At 35.8% G+C, this 22,293-nt stretch overlaps 1 pseudogene; it reads left to right on the top strand.

The window, feature by feature from the left end:
- The first annotated feature begins 1,266 nt into the window (after window positions 1-1,266).
- On the top strand, window positions 1,267-10,200 carry LOC131006887 (putative calcium-transporting ATPase 11, plasma membrane-type; annotated as a pseudogene).
- The last annotated feature ends 12,093 nt before the right edge of the window (window positions 10,201-22,293 follow it).

The raw sequence follows: 22,293 nt of genomic DNA, 5'->3' as shown, positions 1-22,293 counted from the left end.
TAATAAAAAAATATTGTGTCAATCTCTTTTGCATGTTGGTTTATACTTAAAGAGACATATTTTTAATCATTATCAAATGTATGTGGGTGTATCAAAGGTTACTAATCGTTGTGGTTTGAAAACTATGATATGTGAAAACGATGACGAAAGTTGTATTTATACTCAAAATATTGTTTAAAGGGAGGTTTTTCCATAAATTTTGACAGGTATATTTAATAGAGTAGATCTTGTCTCACCCAAGAGGCGGGTCGGTGCGAGGCTAGGCTAGGCGCACGTCGGGACAGGACAGAGCGCGAGTCGGGTCGAGATCGATTGCGGGTCATAGGCTGGTTGAAAAATATGAATAATTCAAAGTAATTATTAGGCACGGCGAGACAATGATTAGGCGGGGCGTGGAGACGAGGTGAGGTACTAGGAACCGGTGAGGCGAATTGTGACGAAGGGAAGACGTGACAGAGAATCCGACCCGAGGAAAGGGCGATGGTGGTTTAGACAGGGAAAGAGAAAGAAAGAAAGAAAGAAACGGGGATGTTGTGAAGGGATGAGAGTGGGTATATAATATTTTTTTTATGTTATTTTAATTCTATTTTCATTAAGTGCATAATTGACTGTTCGATCACATAAAAATTGGTATATTCTATATGTTTAGTTTTGTTTGGTACATAGTTTTTATTTTTATCTTTATGAGTGGTAAAAACTACGATAAATCTTTTATTATTTAATATATACTGTATTTGTCTTCTTACAATTATTACACTTTTATGACGTTTATTTTTTTGTAAATATTTTTCCTTACATTAATATATGGATTATTTGTCATCCATTTAAATTTTTCCACTTTCATAGACCGTGCATGGCACGGGTATAACACTAGTAGCATAAAAATTCGAATTGACAATATCAAAAGTATTTTGAGTTATGAATTATAGCACAAAAACTCGAATTCAAAGTCAAGAATATTTTGAATTTAAATTACAAAGGTGAAATAATAAGTGTGATTATATGAGCGAATATATTTTTTATTTTTACTATCTCAATTTGAATATTTTAAAAGTACACTCTAAAGAGGGGGTTTCTTTTTTCTAACCTTTTTCGGAGGGCACACTTCTTTTTTCTAACTGAAATTGAGTAATTTGAAAATTTAAAATCCAATAACTATTATACATATATTCACTTTAATAGCACAATTATATATGGCATGATTATTTGAAGAAATAACTATTATACCTTCACGTGTACAAGCATCTAAAAAAAACAGTTATATATACGGTATAGAGCCAGTCTTGCTCTAATCCCCGCCTATTCATAAGGAAAAGAAAACACTAGTTTGAATCTTTCAAACAACTCCAGCCAGATCAATCCAATATTTTCGTGTCATAAAAATTTGTTTTCGTTATTTCTTCAACTCTAATTTGAATTGATCTTGCACGCACATTATGGATGATTATTTGAAGAAAAACTTTGACGTAGAAGCCAAGAGGCCATCGGAAGAAAATCTCAAGCGATGGCGATCGGCGGTCTGGCTCGTCAAGAACCCTCGCCGCCGCTTCCGTATGGTCGCCGATCTCGCCAAGCGCGCCGAGGCCGAGCGCAAACGCCGCAAGATCCAGGTCCGTACATATATATCTCTTTCTAATGTTTTCCTACACACTTAACGTCTCATAAAACGTAAATATTTATTTCAAAGTTTATATATAACTTAGGATGACCTCCATTTCCATGCGATATAGTTGTATTTTCACGTTCACTCATAGACAGAAAGATGTGGATGCCGAAAAATAGTATATACTTCTTCTGTCCCCAAATAACTTTCTAGCACGGTACGACACAGATTTTAAAGAAAAGTTGATAAGTGTATTGGTAATAGAGTAAAAATGTTATAATTAATATTAAAAATGGTGAAAATGTGTTATATCCCTCCGTCCACCAATTCGTGTCCTAGGGAAATGGGGCACGAGTTTTAAGAAAAAATGTATTGTTTATTTGTTGAGTGGAGAAGTGGGCACGACTTTTAAGAAAAAATGATTTATTTTTTAAGAAAATAGTTAATAAAAATGGCTATGACACGAATTGGTGGACAGACCAAAATGCCAAATTATGACACGAATTGGTGGACGGGGAAGTAATTAGTATTGTGAATGATAAAATGTTGAAAAATAAGAATAAATAAAAGTATTATTCGTAGTGGAGAAGGTCCACAATAGACGTCCCAAAAAATATATATATAAGAAGTTATTTGGGGGACGGATGAAGTATAATATTTAAAAGAAATAGAAGATAAAGTTAGTAGCACCCTGGACATGGATCCGCCTATATCTATGATAAGTTTCATGTATGTAGAAATTAGCAAACAATAATATACCTTTGGCCTTTTGTTTATTTGGCGAATAAATGCAATGAAAGTTTTGCGTAATTCCTATTGTAGAAGTCTGTTGGCTTATCTGGTGGAAGTCGAGCTTTTCCCATAAGCAGTCAGTTACATGAAAATTGCATAGAAGCATAATTTCTGCATACTACTTTTCAGCCACTAATTAATATAGTCAAACACGTTAATCATATGTAGTGAACTTTCAATGTCAACATATACTTAATTAATCCGCAAGATATCGCGTAGCTCTATGTTTATTTCCGTGATGTAGGTCAGCCATTATATAGTGTTTTTATTGAATTCAGTCTGCTGCTCGTGCAGATTTAGTTGCACTTTGTTTGGCATGTTAATTTTTTTATAACGCGACGAATGACTCGAATTTAGGACCTCAAATTTTGGACATTAACCTCCTATTGTTAGATTCACACACACACAAAATTTGATTGCTCACTTGATTGTCTAAGTTAAAATTCTCAACCAATTTAAACTTATTTGTCTTCCAGAAGCAGACATCAAAACTAATGATATGCCTACAAAGAACTTGAATGCTTATTTAAATGTTGAAAAACAACGAAAATTCTTTTAAGATGCTCATAAATTGTGACAGGGATTATTAAGTGATTAATAGAGTCTATAGAGATAATTAAGTACTAATTATATATATATATATATATATATATATATATATATTAAATTTGAGCTAAAAATCATCATAAGGTCAAAGTTTGGGCTATAATGAAGTAACACTTGTTTTAAATATCTAGTGATTAATTGTCAATTTCATCGTTATACAAAGTATTAACGAGGTGGAGCTCAGAGCTTTTAGATGACTCGAATTGCAATTTCAAACTTTTCAACATGGGAAAACTACCTAGATAATTAGGGGTGAGCAAAATTGAACCGGATCCAAATAACTGAACCGAGCCATTGGTATTTGGTTGGTTTGGTTCGATTTTGAATTGTTTTGGTTTCGGATCGGTTCAAATTTTAAAAAAGTCGAATTGTTTTGGTCGGATCAATTTTGTATTTAAAAAATTCGTATGAAATCGAACCGACCAAAGTTTTTTAATTTAATAATTTATTACATATCTATAGTTATATAGTGTATATATATATTATACTTACAATTTGATCATAATTTAACTTGGTCAATGGATAGGTAAATATTATATTTATGGTAAATATTTGAGTTGAGGTTGGTTTAATTTATTTTGTTACAAAATTCTCATTGACATGTAATATGTTTCTAAAATTAAAATTTTAAATGTTATATCAAAGTTTGGTTAAACCGAAAACCGAATCGAAACTGAAGTTTAAGTATGGTTTGGATCGGATCAGTTGGAAGGAGAATTTTGGTTTGGATCGGTTAATTTTTTTTAAGTTTAAATGATTTGGTTTTCGGAGATCGGATCGGTTTTCAACCAAACCGACCGATTGCTCACCCCTATAGACAATGGGTTCACTACTACAAAATGCAGTCTTAATGACAGTAAATTCAATTGCTAAAAAGAAAAAAAGCGGTCGTTAAATATGCTTACATTTGAATCAACGATCGATATTAGGCATTGTGATTTGGATGGTCGTTCTTCAAATTAACAGCCATTTTTATCGGTCATTACATTTAACGACCGATTTTTCTTTTTCGCAAACCGATTTTTCTGTCTTTGTAAAAATGATTTGGTCGAAAAAAATAAAAAATTTATGACCTTTTATTTATATTACAATTAAATCAACAATCATTATTTAACGACCGAATTAGTGGTCGTTAGTGTTTAACAAAAAACAAATAAATAAAAAATATTAACGACCGTTTTTCATTGTAAACTGATCAATAAAATTAAAAAACAAAATAAATCATATTTAACGATCGATAAATTCAATTGTTAAAAGTAAACAAAAATGGAAAATATTTTTAACGATCGATATTTCGATCGTTAATTTTTTTTTAAGTGAAAATTAGTTAAAAATCGATCATTAAGGCCACCATTTTCTCGATAATTTTTTTTTTAAATTCGATTATTAATCAAGCATTTTCTAGTAGTGGTTAAAAAAGCCTCAATCAATTTTGAGTTTAGACAGTAAATGAATGTTTAGATTTCAGCTCCAAACTAGTACTCCCTCCGTCTCACTATTTAATAGGCTCACTTCTTGCACGTAGATTAAGAAATTTATTTTTTAAGCATAAAAGTGGTGTCGTCCACGCCAATTAAGTGCCCTTTTTTTTTTTTTACTCAAAATGAAAAATGAACCTATTCTAGTAGAAAGCTCCAAAAAGAAAATTGAGCCTATTAAAGTGAGATGGAGGGAGTACAAATAATTAGGATGTGTGAAATTACTAGAAATCGAAAGATTAGAACATTATTGAAGACTTTAACAATAAATAAAACTTAATTACATATATATATTAGTACATAATTATACTTGAATTAAGATAATAATACTATCAGAGGGATATAATAGATGAGGAGGTCTTCCATGCCAATATCCCCATGTTGCAGACCGCTAACATACTTTAATTAGACACTTGTAAGTGTTCTTCAATAAGATAATTACAAGTGTCCTATTAGAGTATGTAATTGTGCGGACATTCACACAAGAGAATTTGTGACAATAGATAAATATGACGTAAAATATTGCCCATAAACTAAAAATATGCTCGCTCTGACCCACTTCAAATGTCTTGTTTCTTTTGGGTAACGGACATTGTTACGCACTTTTTTCAATTTACACGATTTTACAAAATCGTTTAATAGTCTCGAAAAGCGTATAACAGTGTAAAATACTTTATTACACATTTTTTGTAATTACACAATCTTTGCAGTGTTACGCATTTTTTTTGTTCCAAAAGTGTGGAATAATCGTTTGGAAGTGGCAGAGCAATAAGCAAGAGATATAATACCGTAAGGGAGAAAAATGAGGGTGAGAGAGGTGTTGTTGTCCTAGCAATGGTGAAGACGCAGTGGTGGCGATTCTTGCCAAAGTACCGAGAATCAAGAGAGAGAATGAAACCCTAGAGATTGGGGATTTAGAAGTTATGAAGAAATTGTGTGTGTGTGAGAGAGAGAGAGAGAAAGTGGGAGGGGGAGAGAGAGAGAGACCTTGCTTGAGAAGCGGTGAAGTGATGGCGAGGTGGTGGCGAACGGTGGCGTCACATACAGAACCAATGGGGGGAGGGGGGAGGCGCAAGCGAGGAGAGGGGGGGTGCAGTGGCGCATTCAGAATGGGCGGCAACAGGCGGCGGTGGCAGTGGAGATTGGATTTGGGAGGGGGGTAGGTTTTTTCATAGTTTTTTTAATAGTGATTAAGGACATATTAGTATATTTACAATAAAAAAAAGGTTTTTATTTCTAGTTTTTTTTTTGATAAATTAACAATATTAAATAAATAAATTTGAAGGCCGTGACACAAGGGACTCGAGCCCAAGACCTTTGGCCTTAGGCATTAACCCCTTACCGCTTGGCCAACACATGGGTACTATTTTCTTTTACTCCCTCCGTCCACTAATTCAAGGCCTAGGAGGCAAAACACGGATTTTAAGAAAAAATATACTTTTATTAGTTGGGTGGAGAAAGGGACCTACAAAATATATTGTTTATTGGTTGAGTGGAGAAAGGGACCCACAAAGTATATTGTTTATTAGTTAAATGGAGAAAAAATGTTTGGGTCCCACCAATTAAAATAGGAATAAAAACTTACTAAAAATAGATAGGCCTTGAGTTGGTGGACGGACCAAAAAGGAAAGTAGGCCTTGAATTAGTGGACGGAGGGAGTAATAAGTAAGAATGGATAGATAGGCCTATTAACTTTATATATAATAGTAAGGGTTAATGGTTACTTTTATCCATTCGAAAAGACAAAATAAAAAATACCAACTATAAAAGAAAATTACAATAACTACCCATTTTGAACTTCAAGTTGTCCTTACTTAAATCAGAAACTTTGCTCGACATGTTCAATTAACTCTAATTGAGCATGTCGAGAATTAGTGATAGATGCATAAATGTTCAACATGCTCGACCACTGTGAGTCGAATATGTCGAGCATTATTGTATTTATGGTAAATACATCAATGTTCAACATGTTTGACCTCTGTGAGTCGAGTATTAATGATAAATACACCAATTGTCGACTATTGCAAGTCGATCAATCTAGCATTAGTGGTCGAATATTCTTAGAAAATGTAGTTATGCTCGATATGCTCCTCGTTTGCGAGTTGAGCAATCGAACATTAATGCAAAGATCATTTTTAGAAAATACTCTAATGCACGGCATAAGGATAAAAAAAGTTGTTAATATAAATAATTTATATATTTTTTAGGTTTTATCCTTGATAAGGGGCATATGTCATTTTGCCACCCTAATACTAATGGGTACTTGATATGCAGTCTCTTTGTTCAAAATCAAATGCAATCACGTCTTAAACCTTGGAAAACATAATTTGCATAAAAAATTTAGCTCTCAAAAACGTGATCATTTTATTTGTTTGTCTCAGGAGAAGATCCGAATAGCTTTGTACGTACAAAAGGCGGCATTGTATTTCATCGACGGTAAACTTGATCCAACACAAAGCATTTACATAATAATTCTGACACCAACTCATTTTATTTGTGATTCTTGCATGGTGACAGCCGTTGATCGAACAGACAAGCTAAAGATCCCCGACGAGGTGAAGCAAGCTGGGTTCCACATCAGCCCCGACGAGCTCTCCTCCCTGGTCCGCTCCCACGACCTGAAGCGCCTCGACTCCCACGGCGGCGTCGACGGCGTATCCAAGAAGCTCTCCGTCTCCCTGGACAACGGCCTCTCCACCGACATGATCCCCACGCGGCAGAGGATTTTCGGCGAGAACAAGTTCATCGAGAAACCCCCTCGCCCGCTCTGGATGTTCGTCTGGGACGCCATGCAGGACCTCACCCTCATCATGCTCATGGTTTGCGCTGTCATCTCCGTCGGTGTCGGCATCGCCACCGAGGGCTGGCCCAAAGGGATGTACGATGGCATCGGCATCATCCTCTGCATCATCTTAGTCGTCGTCGTCACCGCCGTCAGCGACTACAAGCAGTCGCTGCAGTTCAGAGACCTCGATAAAGAGAAGCGAAACGTCGTCGTTCAAGTCACCAGAGACGGCAACAGAAAGAAAGTCTCCATCTACGATTTGGTTGTCGGAGATGTCGTCAACTTGTCCATCGGCGATCAAGTCCCCGCCGATGGGCTGTTTATCTGCGGCTACAGTTTATACATCGACGAGTCGAGCTTGTCGGGGGAGAGCGAGCCGGTTCAGATCGAGAAATCGAGGCCTTTTTTACTCTCCGGGACCAAGGTTCAGGAAGGTTCTGGAAAGATGCTCGTCACCTCCGTCGGGATGAGGACCGAGTGGGGGAGGCTGATGGTCACTCTCAGTGAGGGCGGCGACGACGAGACGCCGCTGCAGGTGAAGCTCAACGGCGTCGCCACTGTGATCGGAAAGATAGGGCTGGTCTTCGCGGTGCTCACATTTGTGGTGCTCACCCTCAGATATTTGACTGTTAAAGCCATTGACTGGCAAATTTGGAAATTGGTCCATGGAAGATGTTGTGAGTCTACTTGAATTTCTTTGCTGTTGCGGTTACTATACTCGTCGTTGCAGTGCCGGAAGGGCTGCCGCTGGCGGTGACGCTAAGCTTGGCCTTTGCAATGAAGAAACTGATGAATGATCGAGCTCTGATTAGGCATCTCTCCGCCTGCGAGACCATGGGCTCTGCGAGCTGCATTTGTACGGACAAGACGGGGACGCTGACGACCAATCACATGGTGGTGACCAAAATTTGGATGTGTGGAGGGAGTGGGAAGCCGGAAAATGTGCACAATTCCGATGAGAAAGTGAAGAAGGTTTTACTCGATGCTTTGTTTCTCAACACGGCTGCAGATGTGGTGAAGGGCAAAGACGGGAAGAGCGAGATCCTCGGCTCGCCCACGGAGACGGCACTGATCGAGTTCGGGCTGCTGTTTCACAAGGATTTCAAGGCAATGAGGCAGGAATCCAAGATTTTGAAAGTGGAGCCGTTTAATTCGGTGAAGAAGAAGATGTCTGTGCTCGTGGAGACGAGAGGCGGCGAGGGTCGAAGAGCTTTTATCAAAGGGGCGTCGGAGATTATTTTCGGGATGTGCGACAAGGCTATAGGGAAGGGTGGGGAGTCGCTTCCAATTTCGGAGGAGCAGAGGAAGAGCATCGTGGGCGTGATCAATGGCTTCGCCTGCGAGGCTCTGCGCACCCTCTGCCTGGCGTTTAAGGATATGGAGCCGGTCGTCTGATGAATTATCGATTCCTGAAGAGGGGTACACGCTGGTTGCGTTGGTCGGGATCAAGGACCCGCTGCGCCCGGGCGTTAGAGAGGCGGTGGAGACATGTTTGAATGCCGGGATTCTGGTGCGGATGGTGACGGGCGACAATATTCATACGGCCAAGGCTATTGCAAAGGAATGTGGCATCTTGACCGCTGATGGTATCGCCATTGAAGGCGCTGAGCTTCGAGATAAAAGTGCAGAGGAGATGAGGGATGTGCTGCCCAAACTGCAGGTTATGGCAAGATCGTTACCTTTGGACAAGCACAAATTGGTATCGATGTTGAGGAAAGAATACCAAGAAGTGGTTGCAGTGACCGGTGATGGCACAAATGACGCTCCGGCTCTCCATGAGGCAGATATCGGGCTAGCTATGGGTATAGCAGGGACTGAGGTCGCCAAAGAGAGTGCTGATGTGGTGATAATGGATGATAACTTCACAACCATACTCAACGTTGCCAAATGGGGGCGCTCGGTTTACATCAACATTCAGAAGTTCGTGCAGTTCCAGCTGACAGTCAACATCGTGGCGCTCATGACCAACTTCATATGCGCCTGCCTCTCAGGCTCTGCGCCGCTCACCGCGGTGGAGCTGCTGTGGGTGAACATGATCATGGACACGCTGGGCGCGTTAGCCCTCGCAACCGAGCCGCCACACGACGGACTGATGAAACAGCCACCCGTCGGAAGAAACGCCAACATCATCACAAAGGTTATGTGGCGAAACATCATCGGGCAGAGCATCTATCAGCTGATGGTGCTCGGCGTGCTTCAGTTTTACGGCAAACAGATGCTCAACCTCCATTCCGAAGCCACCCACAGATCCTTGATCTTCAACACCTTTGTTTTCTGCCAGGTAGAGATATATATATATATACATCTCAAAACGTACATTTGATCTTTACTAATTAGCTTCTTCTTCCGACCAATGCGAGGTTTTCAATGAAATAAACAGCCGTGACATGGAGCAGATAAACATATTCCGGGGCATATTCAGCAGCTGGATCTTCATAATGATCATGGTGTCGACGGTGAGTTTCCAAGTAGTTATGGTGGAATTCTTATGCAAATTTGCGGGCACTGTTCCGTTGAGCGGGAAACTGTGGGCGGTGAGCGTGTTGGTTGGCGCGGCGGGGTTGGTGGTGGGAGCACTCCTCAAATGTATCCCACTTCCTAACATTCAAATCACCAAGCATCATGATGGCTACGACCCCTTGCCGTCTGGGCCCGAACTTGCTTAGACCTATTTTCGGGCTTGCTGGTAATAATGTTGGAAAATTAATGTTTCTTCATTTTCCCTTATACAAATAATCAACATATATAGATTTGATGTTTTACTGATTGATTCATAAATTATTAGCATTGTCTTGTGGAGAAGAATTTTAGGATAGTGTGAATTGTTGTTTTTATAAAATGAGACATCAGACACGTCACACCAGAGATAGTTCAAAAGAGATCAGAGATGAATGTATTAGAAAGTAGTTCATGGTTCAAGATTACCATTTGATTGATTTTTACTATGTTTCTTAACCCAAGTGTCAATGATTAAAGAAGACAAATATTACCCACACATGTTAAAAGGCCAAATTATCTTAAATAATTCATGCTATTCTAAAATATCTTGTACTACGTTACTGATATTGTCCTAAAAATTACCTGTGTTTCGAACTTTATAATCCAAATCTAATATCCATTAAATAGGAGAACTAATTTTGCCTAGTGTTAGTTTTTTATGACTGGACTATTCCAATCCACTTGGCATCGACATAGATATTTAAAGAGATTAAAAGTAGATTTCTTGAAAATTTAAAATACAAAAAAAAACATTTATCTCACTGCGAAAAAATTGTTCACTAAAATTCTCAATATAGTCATCGATTTCTTTCCCTGCACTTGAGCAGGCTGCAAATATATATGTAGTTATTATTTTCTTTTTCTACCACACGAAATTGCTCGGGTTTTAATTGAATATTAATATAGATTGATATGTTTGAGATTATGAGATAGTTCACAAGTCATGAACGGTCACTATAAGGTTCATTATTAAATTAGATTTTTGTTAAAAGAATGAAAAAGAAAACCTAATGAAACCCTGGCAAGCACAAGATGACAAGAACACGGCAAGGGACGAGCCTCGTTAAACCTTTTTCAAGCAAACCCAATAAGAAAATCTTGAAAAGGGAAAAAGAGTGTTCGTCAAAGAACAGGACAACAAAGAGTCGAGAAGAAGAACCAACTTAATGACAGAAGTAGCCATGCTCCAAGCTTCAGACTAACCATCACCCAGGACAAAACCACCTCCATCATTAAGAATTAACGAACCAACAAGAGAACCATTATTGACCCTAGAGTCCAGCGCACCGGAGCTCTGTAGAAAAAGTCGAATGGCGAGAAGAACCGCAAACAAGGCTAGCTAATGACGAAGCCAGCCCCAGAAAACGTCTATATCATCACCTTTGAGCATGTCATTCTGTGAATAGTGACACATATATCTTGTATTTATTTTTTAATAAGTTTGAGAGAGGGGTGAGATAAGATATGTTGTACTTACTTTTATTCTCTTGTTGTTTTGTTTTTCTTACTTTGCTTGGCTTGGTTGGTGTTTGATGAGTTGTCCAGGCCTTTTGTGTTCTCGTGAGATGACTATGATGATTTCTTCTTAAAATGTGATTTATTTTTTTAATTTTTTTATGATTGAGCATGATTTGAGCTAGTTTGCATGAATTGATGGTAGTTTTAATCTTGACTTTTAGACCTTGAATAAAATTGTGAGAATTTGAGCCATAATTGTTCATCCTAAATAGCTTATTCATTGCTTTAACTTGCCATACATGTAGTAATCTTCTAGAACTTGTCCTTGTTTATGTGTCGAGGTTGTTGTTGTGCTAGGATTAGAAAATGATCTTAGGTCATTTTTTTGTTAGTCACATCTTTACCCAATCACTAATCTTAATAGATAATTTCACATTTGTTATCCACTTTGAGCTTATTCAGCCTTTATTTATGGGAACCCTAGTGTAGGAAGTTTTTTTTTTATTATGTTAGAAAAAGATTTTTTTTTTGTTTTTTATTTTTTTAATGCTAGTCAACCTTATATGCTAAAGGTAAGAAAAAGGAAAAAAAAAATAAGAAAAAAAGGAAGAAAAAATATTGGAAAAGATTCTGAAAGTTGATTGTGAGGACCATTTGATGAAATTCTTGTTAGAAATCGATTATGTTGATTGGAAAGAATAAGGTTAAGAGCATAAGAGGATGTCTAGCTTGTGATATGTTCAGAATGAAGATGAAGTTTATTCCATACTTGATTTGAAGAAAGAATAAGGTGGTATGTTCTTAATATTTTTTGAGCCACTTAACCTAAATTTCTCAACCTTATCCAATGTTACTACGTACATTGCAACCTAATGAAAAATATCTTTTTGATCTTTGTCCTCTCACACTTTTAGCTATGAAGATTATATACAATTGGCAAGCTTATGGTAAATGATCTACATTGTATTGAATTTTCAATGAGCGTATACACGTCCATATTCCAATAATTGAGAGTTAAGTGATACACATAATTGTGATAATTGAATTGTTTGGAGTGTCAAAATTGATTTTGCTATTGGTTTTGCTTATTGGTGATTTTTGTATTTGAATGTCAAGGATTTGAAGGATTCTTGTGTGTTTGGGAAGTTGATAAGCACTAATTTTGCATTAGTTTTGGTTGATCTTCTTTGCATATTATTGAGATTATGCACTTGTGTGATGTCTATTGATTTATTTTTGCTATTATACTAAGATGTCACATTTGAGTAAACTTTTATTTGTTTGGTGCAATTTTTGAGTATTTTGGAGCAACTACAGTCACAAGGTACTTGAAGGTAATGGGCCGGATTTTTCATGAGTTTGGATTGGATAGACTTAAGTTCATGTTGGTACGAGTTTGTAGGGAAAAAAAATAGATCCAAAATTGATTTCAAATGAGATAGATATAACCAAAATAAAAAATATTGCACAAATGCTGAAAATTGTATGCAGATTTGGCGAGAGAGTTCTATTTTAAGTCAAACTTTTATTTCTTATCTTGATCTACATGAGGACTTTCAGATCTAATTCCCACCTATAAATGTCCCTTCAAAGCCCCGTAAAAAACACATCTTTACAATTTACCTTTTCCACACTCTAGATTGTAATTTTATTGCTTATTTAGATTTTAGAGCTTATATTCGATTTCTATAAGATTGAAGATTCAAGTCCTGTTTATCCTGAATTATTTTAGGATTTTCTCTATTTATTTAATTCAATTATTTTCCATTCAATTTTGTCTTCTATTTATTTAGTTATGTGCGGCAAGTTCTTTTTTTGATTCTAAAGTTTGTGATGAGAACAATATTATGGACAGCTACACGTTTAAAGCCACATAGTACAGCGAATTCTACCCAAAGTGATAATTAGTTAGCCAGATGCAGTGCTAATATCTCGGCAGCCCTGATTATGTGAGATTTGATGTTATCTCGAAGCTGTTACACGTCCGCTAAAAATGGAGATTAACTTGAAGATGATTATTAGCTTGAAGAGTTCTAGTTCTAGTAAAATAAAAGCAAAATCATATTCCTATTAGGATTCCTAGTATTTTTAGTCTATAAATATATCAATATTCTCATTGTAAAGATACACATTACGCTACTTACAAACTACAAACTATTCGCAATCAATATACAAAGTCCCAAAGTTTCAACCAAATTCACGCTTTTCTTGCTTTATTTTAGTTATGTTATTTTTTAGCATAGCAATTTGTATAGTCAATTGAATTTATGAGATTGATTTATTAATACTAATTTGCCTTGCAGCTTGTGATTTACAATCCTTATTGCTTGTTTTTTGTGAATTATTCGGTCAATAGTTAGCACATTTAGTTATTCAGTTCCCCACTGCTCCCCCTCCCCAACTCCCCCAAAGTAAAAAAAAAAGTTATTCAGTTTGTGACATACCAGAGATATAGGTTAGGTGAAATCATAGGGAGCTATCTGATTTAAGAACGTGTGATATGATTTTAACATTGACACCTAGCAGAGATAGGTAAATCATATGGAGCTATTCTTTATGTGTTTTTGGGAGTTAGTATATTTTTCTAGAGACCTAGCGGAGATAGTAAATTTATTAATCAATTTTCATAAACTGCTCGAGAGAAAGGGTATAATTAATTGAGTGGTCTTTCATTAGGACTGGATTAAACTGGTAATTGAATTAATAGGTTAATTGTGTAGATTTGATTGACGTAATTACATTAACTAGAATTAGTATTTTATTCCTTTTTTATCATTTAATTTTTGTTTTTAATTTGCATATGTTTAGTTTAGTTCATCACAATCCATTTGTTAGGGATATTTGTGTTGGACTACTCATTGTAATTTTGTTTGTTAGTACAATACTTTACTTGCTATATATGTTATAGTTACAGTTTTTGTTGCCAAAAAAATAGTGTTCAGCTTCTACTTCTACGAAAATGACAACTCCACTCCGCAACTATTAAAAGTAAGATCACCCACCTTGATCTACACAACACAATGGTGGAAAATGGGACGTCGAGGATGATCGCAAGATTCGGACCAAGTCAAGCTCTACCCTTCAGAAGAGTTGGTTGCACCCTGACGAAGCCTTGGGCATAAAATAGAGATTGTCTATTATATTTTTATTACATATTTTATTTTAAAAATAACTTTGTAAATTATATATTATATGTTGAAGTTAATAGAGAAAACATAATCTTTTTTTTTTGTTAACGTGTGTGGAAACTGAAAATTTAGGGTTTAGGGTAAAATAATTTGAGCCCAAAAGTATTTAAGCTTGATTAGTCCAATTGACATTTCTACGTATAACTTTCTTAAATTTTCTTAAATAAATCATTTACACGATTGACAGAAAACGCTAATAATTAAATCAAAGGTTTTTTTTTTTGGAGAACCAAAATTAATTTGTTTACGATGTTCCAAATGGGATCCTCTGTCCAAAAATATACTGTGTACCACCGTGTACCACTCTTATTATGTTATAATTTTTAATTATTTTTTATTCAATTTTAATTTATTATGATTTTATATAATATAAAGATAATTAACAAGGGTTCACTCATCCATTTTAGGGTTTATAATTAGTTTTTTATAATTATTTGAATTAATAATATATTATTTGGGTTCATTAATTCAAAGTTAAGTTATATAACTTTTTAAATTTTAATTTTTCAATGATAAATATTAATTAGAGTTTATAATATAATAATAATTTTTATTTTTATAAAAACAATTTATAAAATAAAAAAAATGAAGAGTGGTACACGTGGTACACACTATATTTTGAGACAGAGGATCCCATCTGATGTTCTGAGGTATTCCCTACAATATTGAATTGAGAAAGTAAAAGCAATGGGAGCCCAAAAAGAAGACACCGAAATTATGAAGAAATATACCCGATTCGTTGAGGGCCCTTTATTAGGGAAATGTCTAACCTACACATTACGCATTGCACATCGACGGTAAGATCTTGACGCGTGGACTGTACGAAAAGTGCTTCGGTTCCCCCTTAAGTTCGACCGGTCCGGGTTTCTTCAATATAACACCGTCAACAAAAATGTTGACTATTTCCTTCCTCCAAAATACCGCTTGTTGCTTAGTAAAATGACACGTTAGCCTATTATTAATCTAGTCATAACTTAGGTTTTTTGAATCTTGGTAGGCCACGTTTCGCAAATCAGTGAAATGGAGAAATAATTTGTTTTTTATCCACCGTCCGATCATCTTAGTATTTTCCGTTGAATGTAAAAAGCTTTAGCAATTTCGTGAAGGCCTTATAGTAAGAAGGCTCATGTTTTTGAAATTTTAAAAATCGTCTGAGATTTGAGACTATTCTGGCGAATCATTTGGCTTACCATGGATACGACGAGCAACGCCGAATCGGGTATTTCCTCTTTATTTTTTTTAAGAATGTAGATTTTTCCTTTTTCGGTTGGGGATGAAGTTTTAATAATGTATATTGTGTTTGTATTTTTACTGTATCTGTGTTGTTTTGTATATATTGTAGGGTTTAGGAAAGTAATCAATGTGAGGAAGTATACAAAAAAAGGGCCAAATTATTGTCCAAAAATGCAATAAATGTATCGTATAGGGCTGATAACAAATTCGGGACTATTCGGTTAATAATGATAGTTCATCCCACCGCAAAATCAGTAGTCCACAAAATTTTGGTCTTCTTCCTTAATATAAAAGTACTTACCTTGAATAAAAATTTAGTTAAAGCAGAATACATTTGCAAGTTCATCTTTTTGTTGTAGTGTTCAACCGTAAGAATGAATAAGTATCCTTTTTCCCTTTATTACAGTGGTTGCTTTGACACCCAGATGCCAACTGTGGTATATTGGAGAAATACGTGAATTGTTGTCGGAGGCGAACCTATCTACTTTGCATGAGTTGTGCCTAGGCCATCTAATGGACATCCATGAGATACAGTTTCAAGGAGAATTAATCAAATTGTTGTGTAAAAGGCTACATTCTACTAGCCTTGTTAAAAATACCTTAGTGTTTAACTTTGGTGATCATGAAGTTCAATTTGGAGGAGCGGATTTTTGTGTTATGACAGGGTTAAAGTTTAGCGGTGAAACTGCACTTCCGAAACATTCTAAATTCCATGGTCTAGTTTTTCTTTCTCGGACTAATTTGGTATTCGTTGATATAGAGAAGGAATTTAGGAAGGAGTGTGATGCTAGCGACGGAAAGTCAGTTAGAAGTTTGAAGTTAGCGTATTTACTACTCATTTATGGACTGTTGGTCTTCAGTGATCAAGACACTGGGAAAGTCGATGTGAGGTATTTGTATTTGATGGACGATTTGAAGATGTTCAATGCATATCCTTGGGGTCTTGTTTCATATCAGTATCTTGTTGGTGCAACTCATCGGTTGAAGCGTGCATTGTCCTCCGTTGGCCAAGATATGCAGGCTAAGTCATTGGAAGCTTATGGATTTTTGTACGCGCTACAATGTTGGGCCTATGAAGTGATTCCTGCTCTTGGAACTTATTGTGCCACATTGAATACACAACATCTCAGTAGTTTCCCTCGAATACTGAAATGGATTGTTAGTCGAAATTTGAACTTCAAAGACGATGGTTTGAGGAAGTTGTTTTTGGCAAACCATGGTTGTGAACCCGTATGTACATTATGTGTGTATATATATATATATATATATTTTCAATTAGATTTTAGTGTTCTTGTTTAGTTACATTTTTTGGGGTCGTGTAAAGTGAAAGATTAACGTATATTTCTGTTGTAGGTACGCATGTCTTTATCGTCTAGTGAAATCAAGAGATTGGGAGACCTAGGCATTACCCCATCGATGCATGTAGCATCGCCAGCTCCACTAGTCGACTTAACGAAGAATGTTGGGAGGAAACTAGACTTCGGCAATTGCGATGGTAATAAGTCAAACACGAAGAAGCAAAGTTCAAAGAGAAAAAGTTCCCGTCTGGGTAGTTCGCCCAAGCGTAGTGGTTCTGCGAAATCCATTGATTTGGAGGCTTGTGTATTTCTTGAGCCCCAGGACGTGAAGGGCTACATTCCGTGATCAAAGAATAATAAAAAAGGTGCATGCTTTGTCAGTGAAGGTACGCCTCAGAGTGACAGCAATTCGAATACCAATTTTCTTACTCCGGAAGCTGCAACTGTCGTCGATGATGTCAAACTGAACGTGAGTTCTCTTTTTATTTTAACAATTTTAGCTAAATACCTTCAAAACTTCATGTGAATTCATTTTGAACAAACAGGATATTACGATGATGTTCTTGAGCTTGAAGGGGCAAATGAAGTGTTTGGAGGAATCCATAGAATTGAAGTTAAAATATTTCGAAGTTATGCTCAACAAGTCTACGCATGTTGTTGGGTGCTCATGTCACTCTAAAGTTCATTGTTCAGAGGGGATTGTATGGGACGGTCTGCCAGCAACAGTAAGGAAGCATGCTTTGTTTAACTCCGGGGTTTCGAGGACCATAGATTGTGAAATTTCTGATGATCATAATGAAGTTGCGGATGCTTTGTTCAAGTCCAAATCAGGGGCGGTGGGAGCGGCTGATGTAGTTCAGTTGTCTTCATTCCATCCCAATGACACCAATGTTTTCTGTGATGAATTGGAGCGTTTTGCTGAGTGGGTCCGTGATCCCACGATTTCCATGAGGTTTTTTACAATTCTTGCCGTCCTTATTCATTGGAGTTAATATTTATGTTCACTACTTGGTTACTGAGTATTGTTTTTCACTTGTGTGATGACCTCGTGGGATTTGTTGTAGGGAGAAATTAATTTTGTTGCCAACGGAGATATTTCAATACGTGGACTTGGCATGGTTAAACATTTTGTGGAGACACGACGGTTGGCTTGATAACATGGTATTTTAAGGAACTTTTTTTTATGATTTAAGAATTTTTTTTGGTGTGACCAACATTTTGTATTTTTAATTGCAGCATTTAGATGCATTGATTAATTCGCTTATCATAAATTTTGATAAGCAAAGGAGCCTACAGGTCCGACGTAATTGGGTATGCTTGGAGATTTGTTGTTGGGTGAGCAATGTTTCCCCTATTTACTCTATCCTATATTTATTCTTAAATTTGTCCAAACTACCCCAAATTTTGGTTTCTTTCAATGTAGCAAGCACTAACAAGAACAAGTATGGTTGATATCACGCCGGTTGTGATGCCATATGTCCTGGGTGAACGTCCAGTTAGTGGGGGTTTGAGGTGGTGTGAAGTGGATAACCTCTTTGGTATTGCTAACCTTAACAATTGTCATTGGGTTTTCTTTGATGTGTCGTTGGTGGAACAAGTCATCACTGTCTACAATTCTATGGAGGAAAATTGGGAATCTATTTTGCCACATTTTGCGGAAATACGTACAAACTTACCAATCATATGCAACTTGGGTGGGTTATGGGAGACTTCTACTCGTGTACGCAAACCATTGAAGACTAATTGGAATGTTGTGAAGTACTCCGGTGCACCGAAGCAGATAAATCTAAGCGATTGTGGTATAATGGCGATGAAATATATGGAGTGTCGTGCGCATAATTTTCCGGTGTCGAAAATTAATCCTACTTGTTGCAAAGAATTTCGGCGCTGTTATTGTGCTCAACTTTTTGCGCTTTCAAAGGAATTGATGGTGAACTCTGTAGAATCTTAGTTCAGGCTTTGATTCCTACAATTGCAAGATAATTCGAATCCCTTTTGTTGTTGTGAATGTGGAGATGACGTTTCTATTATGTTAACTATTGAATGCTTCAGAACATTAGATGGCCATTTAGTGATTCGCATTATAATGCAGTTCTGTATTCAATTAAATTCTTTCTTCGGGCCCATTTGCGGTATTTATAAACAGTGAACACAAGGCAAACTTCTATTTTATTTACGCTGGGCATTTAATATACTAGCAGAGACGACGTTTATTCACACGTAAAAAGAAATTATTCAAATAAATACTTTCTTATGAGTGTAAATTTATATTTTATTTCATTTTGTAATAAAAATCTAATTATTTATTGAATAACGTTTGAAAATATAATATTGTAAATTCTTAAAATTGAAAAAAGTCATACTATAAATTTAATAAATAATAATAATTTTAATAAATTATTCATTGTCTAATTTTTCATCATTAAAAAAAATATGACAAAAAAAGAAGTTTGATATACCATTCATGTTTATTTTCTAAGTTTCATCTTTACATAATTAATATTTTAATTACAAGGATTCTAGTAATTTAAAATTCTAATAAAACTAAAAATAAATCATTTTTATTGTATTTATTAGATTTACAAAAATAAAAGTAGTAACTATTGTGAATGAAGAGTTCTAATAGATAGTACTACTTTATTAAAATATAAAATATTATAAATCATAATTTATTTTTGGATTTATTATATTTATAATATATTAAATTACACAATGACCTCAAATTAATTATATATGAAGAACACTAACTTGAATTAGTGAATCCCCAATTGAATTGATAGAATTCCAACTCCAATTAGTGAATCCCCAATTGAATTGATAGAATTACAACTCCAATTAGTGAATCCCCAATTGAATTGATAGAATTCCAACTTAAATTAGTAAATCACCAATTGAAGTGCAATTGATTTGTGTGGAAATCAGATTAATATGTAGTTATGAAATTTGAAAAAAAAAATTAAGTGATTTGTCCAACACGGCATACGAAGGTGGTAATGCACATCTCTTCCTACACTTCACAGTACACACTACTTCGTCAGAATAAAGGAAATGTCTAAACCCTATCATAAAAAAACCCGCGAAAGTTTTTTTGTAAAGAGTGTCCTTTTGTATTTGAAATTATTTTTATTTGTGTTCTACTTTTTTATAAATATCAGAACTTCAATGGATTGTTTCAGCTCAACTAGGGTTTTCTTTCAAAAAGCAAAGATGTTCATCGTTCGCCCGAGAAGAAGACGCGTTCCTACTGTGCTCACCGGTGGCTCATCTAGTCGTCCCATGAACCTTTTCCCGAATGAAAGATCAAGAAGCATCTTCGCCTTGCTTGATGGGTATGATGATCGGTCTGATAATGGTCCGCCACCATCACTAGATTCCCATATGGAAATGAACACTGACGACGTTCCTGTCGTTAATGTCCAAGACTCCAATGATGGGGAAGGTACCGGCGAAGCTGCTTCCCGTCCGGGCTATTGCAAGATATGCAGTATGGAGAGCAAGAAAGTAAAGACTCATGGCGAAGCTAGTAACCAAATCAGGAAGGAGACACCTCTAAAGTGTGTTATTTGCTTCTCCGCAACTACTGATGGGGGCACCCACCATCCCCAGTATGTTTCTTTACCATTTACCACCAACCTCTATCTTTTTATTTGCTGGTTTAATCTGCTTCCATCTTTGATGTGTGTGGATGTTGTCATTCAGTGCCATGAGGTGTGGTCATATTTTTGGGAAGAGGTGCATCGATTCATGGATTGGTGCGAAAATGCCGTCGACCGTAAGCCCATGTTTGTTCTTTTGGGTGAATGTTTATTTTTTCATTTTTTTTCATGCATCTACGTTTTGCATATGTTTGCGTCGGCTGTAGTGTCCAGTTTGCACTCAAGTTTCGCAAGATTCCATGCTCATCCATCTGTTCGTAACATCCGCGATTCCCGACATGGTAAGGACGTCAATATAACATCTCATACGACATAAGCTACCTAGCATTTAATTTTTTTTTAACTTCAATATTTTAACCGATTCATTGTTTATAGCTGGAGAATGCTTTGGAAAAGGCAGATGGGGTGAACCAACTCAAGATGAAACACCGTGCTGAAAAAGCGACGCTCATCGGGGTATGTTAATACTCATTTGTTTAATTTTTAATATAACGTTGCTTCAATGTTGTTGGATAATCTAATACAACATTATTAACTACACATGTCTATTCTCATATGAAACTCTTTTTTCAAAACAACTGAACACCATGCTATTCAAATGTGTGAAGAACTATGTTGAAGCACTTGAAATGGGTTGTGGAATGTCACCTGACCCTTTAATTTTGCTTGTTAAGTTTCAAAAAATATACCGTCACATTTGTTTTCATTCTTGTGTTTTGGAAACACAGCTTTTGATCGTGTTGCGGACAAGAAGTAGCTCATGCCAAATCCATGCTCGCTGTTAGATTTCCCAGAAAATCTTTTTTGCTATGCGTATAATGCATTATGTTAGTTTCATAGATTTCGTGGAAATCTTTTTCTTTTGAAATTCCTTGTCAGAATATTAGCATGGACAACTATTTTGTAATGTTATGAAGCGCAAACACGAATCTATCATTTTATGAAATTTTAATTGAAATTATTGATGTTGAACGCAGTGTAGTATTGATTGTTGCCTAATTTTTTCCAAGTAGTATACTACAGTAATTTAATACTCGATAATTTTGTGAGTATATAATTTTTGGGCAATATTAAACACAGCCCTCAAATTTCTCACTATAGCTCCTTACTTAAAAATAATAATAATAATAGTATAATTATAATTATTTTTATTATTTTTTTAAGTAAGGGGCTAATTATAATTAATTAAAAATTACTAATATTTTTTCCCTTCTGTTTGAGATAAAGTTTGTTGGAATTTGCTAATATACGAAGCAATGTAATTGCTGAAAACATCCCAAGCCGAAAATTTCAGCCCAACTAAATGAACTTTGAAAGACCTATAGGGCATGGTCAGTGTCTACAAATTCACAAAATTTCAATCCAACTAAATGAACTCAACTTAATTAAATTTCAACAACTCAACATTTCCAAGCCCAAAATTTCAGCCCAACTAAATGAACTCAACTCAAAGACCATAGGGCATGGTCAGTGTCTACAAATTCACAAAATTTCAGCCCAACTAAATGAACTCAACTCAATTAAATTTCGGGTAAGTTTAAACACAGCCCCCAATTTTCTCACTATAGCCCCCTATTTAAAAAAATAATAAAATTAATTATGATTGTACTATTATACCCTCATAGCTTTTATTTTAAATCTGTAATAAATTACTAAGTTATAAAAATTAATTTAAAGTACATCACGTATAATTTTTT

This window comes from Salvia miltiorrhiza, chromosome 1 (genome assembly GCF_028751815.1).
Source record: "Salvia miltiorrhiza cultivar Shanhuang (shh) chromosome 1, IMPLAD_Smil_shh, whole genome shotgun sequence".
Lineage (NCBI taxonomy): Eukaryota > Viridiplantae > Streptophyta > Magnoliopsida > Lamiales > Lamiaceae > Salvia > Salvia miltiorrhiza.
The sequence above is the reverse complement of the archived record's forward strand: the minus strand, read 5'-3'. Positions and strand labels throughout refer to the sequence as shown.